Consider the following 6,000-nt stretch of genomic DNA (forward strand, 5'->3'; position numbering starts at 1 on the left):
GGTGGAATCTGATTGGTTGCTATGGGCAACTGAGCCAGTTTTCCTTTGCACCAGTTCTGATCCATCTCCCCTATAATGCAGACTGGTTGTACTGGACCCTATACAGATATATGACAGGTTTATTTCTAAATGTATCCTGCCCAGGAGTCAGGAGAACAGAACTCACCCCAAAAAGACAGTGAAATACCCCAATTAACAACACTTTAAAAAAATACCCCATTTCCAGAGCCAGCACATTGTCCCCATTTACAATACTGCAAACAGAAAGCCCCCAATTCCCAGCACAGGGCCCTCAATAAACACTACTGGCAGCCCAGAATTTGGGAGTCCTGCACCAGCCACTAGGGGGAGCTCACTGCACCCAGATGTATAGCCCCATATACAGCTAGCTCCCCCTAGTGGTGTCTGGGACAGGTAGGATTTAGGATAAATGTGAAGCCTCATGGGAGATGTCAGATGAGGGGGGTGAGATCTCACCGGCGTCCATCTTCACCTCTCGTCGTCCTGTAACGGTCTGAGGACCACTGACAGTTGGTTTCCTTTCAAGTTCAAATCCAGCGATCCCATTGGCTGCTGAGCAGTGACATCTGGAAGAGGAAATTTAAAGGGACAGGACGCTGTTATCTCCCTGCAGTGCATGTCCTGTATGTGAGATATCATGAAGCTGTGGAGATAATCTGCGGGGAGCGGCTGCTATCACTCCTCATATCTCCACCAGGGGGCGCAATATCTGATCAGTGTAATATCCAACATATTATTACACTATTATGTGCCAAGAAACATCGGAATCTACAATTATAGTTTTTATAAATGTTTTTAACCCCTTCCTGACCAGGTTATTTTGCATTTCTGATTATATAACTGATTTTGTTAGAGGAATATTCCCCAAAAATTCTTCTGTTGGTAAAATATGTCAATTATGTCTTCACCATTGGCTCCGATCTGTGGCAGTGATCAGGAAGCTGGAAGATCTCAGGAATAGATGTATAGACTTACTTCTAGGCCTCCATCACTTATCCACAAGCTGGTTTTAGAAACAACCAATATGGCCGTCAGTGCAGATCCCCCCCCCCCCCCCCAAGGATTGTCACATGGGGTTTACAGGACTGTGGATGGATACAATGACTAGCAAGAAGTAAACCACCATATACTGCTAAAGAAATACCGCCATATACAGCCTATATAATATCACCATATACTGCTAACATAATACCGCCATATACAGCCTATAAAATATTACCATATACAACCTCTCCCCCATGGTGCCCCCCATAATGTGCCAGTAAGAGATGCCCCCACAGTGCCAGCTCCTCCAATAGTGCAAGCCCTCCCCCATAGTGCCAGCTCCCCCTATAGTGCCAGCCCCCCCTATAGTCCCCCCATAGTGCCAGCTCCCCCTATAGTGCCCCCCCATAGTGCCAGCTCCACCTATAGTCCCCCCCATAGTGCCAGCTCCCCCTATAGTCCTCCCATAGTGCCAGCCCCCCTATAGTCCCCCCCATAGTGCCAGCTCCCCCTATAGTGCCCCCCATAGTGCCAGCTCCCCCTATAGTGCCCCCCATAGTGCCAGCTCCCCCTATAGTGCCCCCCATAGTGCCAGCTCCCCTATAGTGCCCCCCATAGTGCCAGCTCCCCCTATAGTGCCCCCCATAGTGCCAGCTCCCCCTATAGTGCCCCCCATAGTGCCAGATTTCCTCCTCATAGTGCCATATCTCCCCCCATAGTGCCAGATCTCCCCCCATAGTGCCAGATCTCCCCCCCCATAGTGCCAGATCTCCCCCCCATAGTGCCAGATCTCCCCCCCCATAGTGCCAGATCTCCCCCCCCCATAGTGCCAGATCTCCCCCCCCCCATAGTGCCAGATCTCACCCCCCCATAGTGCCAGATCTCACCCCCCATAGTGCCAGATCTCACCCCCCCCCCATAGTGCCAGCCCCCCGCAAAGAAGAAAAAATAAATAAAATACTTACCTCCATCAGCAGCGATGCCGGCCTGTGTCCCTGCTGTGTGTGTGTGCTGCCGGCTCAGGCGTCGCGATGATAATGACGTCATCGCGCTGCCTGAGCCGGCCTCTGATAGGCTGCAGGCATTAGTGCCTGCAGCCTATCAGAAGAACAGGGGAGGGACACGCTTCTCCCTCCCCTGCCCCACAGCACGGCCGCAATTACATCCAGGGCCGCGCCGCCTGTGGTGATCGGCGGTGCGGCCCTGAAGAATAAAAAATTATTATTTTTTTTAGACGGGCGGCCCAGCGGCCGTTTATTTAGGGCTGCCTGGGGGGCAATTGCCTCCCTGCCCAGCCCGCCCCTGCATCATGGTTTCCTCCTCTCTGCCCCAGAGACAACCGAGGAATAATCCAATTATCTCTCAGGACAAAGGGGAGATCGCCAATACACATGTGGGGACAGCAGGACAGAAATCACCATTTAAACACACAATGGCACACCCTCCCAGCAAACACAGACATTTAACATATCCCCAGATAGCTCAAGTCTGAGTGCATATCATTAGGGGAATGGCACTCAGACCACACGAATACAATTAAACTAGCCATCTGGGTGCCCTCACATAACAAAATACAATTCCAAAGACAGATTTAAGCTGTGCGGCCGGCCTGTGTTCTTTAAAGTTTGTATGGGCCATAATCCTGAGGCAGGAGACTGGCAACCAGCCCCCTCCAAAACACAGTGGCGAGGTTGGTTTCGTCACAGGGGGCTCTTGTTACTGGCACATTAGGGGGGCTCTTATTACTGGTACATTAGGGGGCTCTTGTTACTGGCACATTTGGGGGGCCTCTTGTTACTGGCACATTGGGGGGGCCTCTTAATACTGGAACATTAGGGGGGCCTCTTAATACTGGAACATTAGGGGGGCCTCTTAATACTGGAACATTAGGGGGGCCTCTTAATACTGGAACATTAGGGGGGCCTCTTAATACTGGAACATTAGGGGGGCCTCTTAATACTGGAACATTAGGGGGGCCTCTTAATACTGGCACATTAGGGGGCATCTTGTTACTGGCACATTAGGGGGGCCTCTTGTTACTGGCACATTAGGGGGGCTCTTGTTACTGGCACATAAGGGGGGCTGTTGTTACTGGCACATTAGGGGGGCTCTTGTTACTGGCACATTAGTGGGGCTCTTGTTACTGGCACATTAGGGGGGCTCTTGTTACTGGTACATTGTTACTGGCACATTAGGGGGCTATTGTTACTGGCACATTAGGGGGGCTCTTGTTACTGGCACATTAGGGGGGCTCTTGTTACTGGCACATTAGAGGCCTGTTGATACTGGCACATTAGGGGGGCACTTGTTACTGGCACAAAAGGGGGGCTCTTGTTACTGGCACATTAGGGGGGCTCTTGTTACTGGCACATTAGGGGGGCTCTTGTTACTGGCACATTAGGGGGGCTCTTGTTACTGGCACATTAGGGGGGCCTCTTGTTACTGGCGCATTAGGGGGGCATCTTGTTTCTTGCACATTAGGGGGGCATCTTGTTACTGGCACATTAGGGGGGATCTTGTTACTGGCACATTAGGGGGGGCTCTTGTTACTGGCACATTAGGGGGGCCTCTTGTTACTGGCACATTAGGGGGGCGTCTTGTTACTGGCACATTAGTGGGGGCATCTTGTTTCTTGCACATTAGGGGGGCTCTTGTTACTGGCACATTGGGGGGCCTCTTGTTACTGGAACATTAGGGGGGCCTCTTGTTACTGGCACATTAGGGGGGCCTCTTGTTACTGGCACATTAGGGGGGCCTCTTGTTACTGGCACATTAGGGGGGCCTCTTGTTACTGGCACATTAGGGGGCCTCTTGTTACTGGCACATTGGGGGTGGCTCTTGTTACTGGCACATTAGGGGTGGCGCTTTTTACTGGCACATTAGGGTTGGCTCTTGTTACTGGCACATTAGGGGGGCTTTTTTTACTGCACACTAGGGGGGCTTTTTTTTTACTGCACATTAGGGGGGGGGCTCTTGTTACTGGCACATTGGGGGGGGCACTTGTTACTGGCACATTAGGGGGCTCTATATAGGGTTATTTTTATTGTTAATGGCACATTATGGGGGACACTAGGAGGAAGGGGGGAGAGTAGCAATATGGGGGCATTTACTGGGGGCACTATATAGGGGTATTTTATATTGGCACATTATGGGGACATTAGCTCAACAGGGGCATTTCAAGGGGGTATTTTTTGCACTGTATTATTAGGAGAATTATTACTACTGGGGGGCTTTATTACTCCCCCATGGTATGAGCCCCTAGTAGCAGCACCAGCCTCTCCCTGCTCTGCTATCCCTCTGCCCCTTCGCCAAATCCTTATTATGAAATCTTTCTCATTAGGATAAAACACATCATCTCCGCCGAGCCCCCGGCCAAAGTGGTGAAGTGGCGTCCGAGACCCCCAAGACAAGTAATTGTAAGTTTTCATGTGGAATATGTTTGTTATACACATATAGCATACACTGTGCCACACAATATAAAGTATACCGCTATACTGTGCCCCACAATATACAGTATACCTCTACACTGTGCCCCACAATACACTGTGTAGTCTTGTGGCGGCCGAAAATAATCTGGAAGTGCCCCTCCCGAGACCAGGCTCTGGATCCGCCACTGCACTATATAGGCATATTACATATGCCCATGGTGGAAATCTGGAGGTTCTAAAATTCTGGGGACTAGAGAAAAAAACTCTGGGACCAAGAAGAGGTCATTTAGATGTAAAACTCCTGCAGGAAGAGGCCAGATGGATATACAAACTACAGACCTTGAGTCCAGGTGGCCTAAATGAGGGTTTCTCATATACGGCCTTCATCTAAATCTAACATAGCACAATAAGAAAGCACAAAAAGCTAAAAGCAAAATATATTATATTGAAACAACAAACTAGAAGAAACATCACAATAGACCTCATCTTTAACAAAGATTGGCACTGGCGTACCACTGTAGAACAGTTACATAGTCAAAAAGATAGCCATGGTGTCACTTCCATGGAATAGTATAAAGCATGGTGGATGGATTATACCCTGGAAACTCTGACAAAATATATAAAAAATAAAAAGTTTATAGATCTCCCCAACCACAAGTGACCTCACCTGCCCCCTTGACGTCTGTCCCTATCCAGAGATGAACAATGTACCATATGTGTAGGATAATATACTATATGGGCAGACTGACGTCACTGGGTGGCATGAAAAGGGTTAAAGCTTGACCGAGGAGGGGGTGCGAGGAGTAGAGGGGGTGGAGATTAGTGACGATCGTATTTACCATAGATGGACCGCTAACCCCCCATTCATTCATATAATGCGCCTTGTTTACCTGGCGTCATAGGTGACGAGGAGGAAGAGGGAAGCGCACAGGATATACGTCTGCGGACGGGTCCAGTCTGCGCACAGTGGGTTTGACCGGAGGAAGCGACTGTGATTGGTCGCAAGTGAGAGCTCCGACAGGTGGGCGGGACCTGTAAAAGCATAAAGGAAGGTCACAGTGAGCGCGCACACACACATATACCCAGGGCTGCCATCAGAAATTTTGGGGCCCCTTACACAGCTCCAGGCCTGTGCCCACCCTCCTACCCCACCCCTTTAGAATCCGTCCTGACTCCACCTACCCTCCACCCCCAAGGACCTACCCCCAATTTCATAATTTTGTCCGCCTGCTGAGCGGAGCGGAGGCTGAACGCTGCCAGACTGATGCATTCTGAGCGGATCCGCGTCCACTCAGAATGCATTAGTGCTGGACGGATGCGTTCGGGGCCGCTTGTGAGCCCCTTCAAACGGAGCTCACAAGCGGACACCCGAACGCTAGTGTGAAAGTAGCCTTAATCTTATCACTGCTGCAACAAAAGCATCAGCCTCAGTGTAAACTGTTCTAGTGACTGACGGTTCTTTTAACTCAAAGAATCGAATGAGTCTCTAACTAAGTCTGATCTTCAGATTCTTTTAAAGGGTTTCTACCACATCGTTTTGACATAATTAGCTATCAGACACTAGCGA

This window comes from Bufo gargarizans, chromosome 5 (genome assembly GCF_014858855.1).
Source record: "Bufo gargarizans isolate SCDJY-AF-19 chromosome 5, ASM1485885v1, whole genome shotgun sequence".
NCBI lineage: Eukaryota > Metazoa > Chordata > Amphibia > Anura > Bufonidae > Bufo > Bufo gargarizans.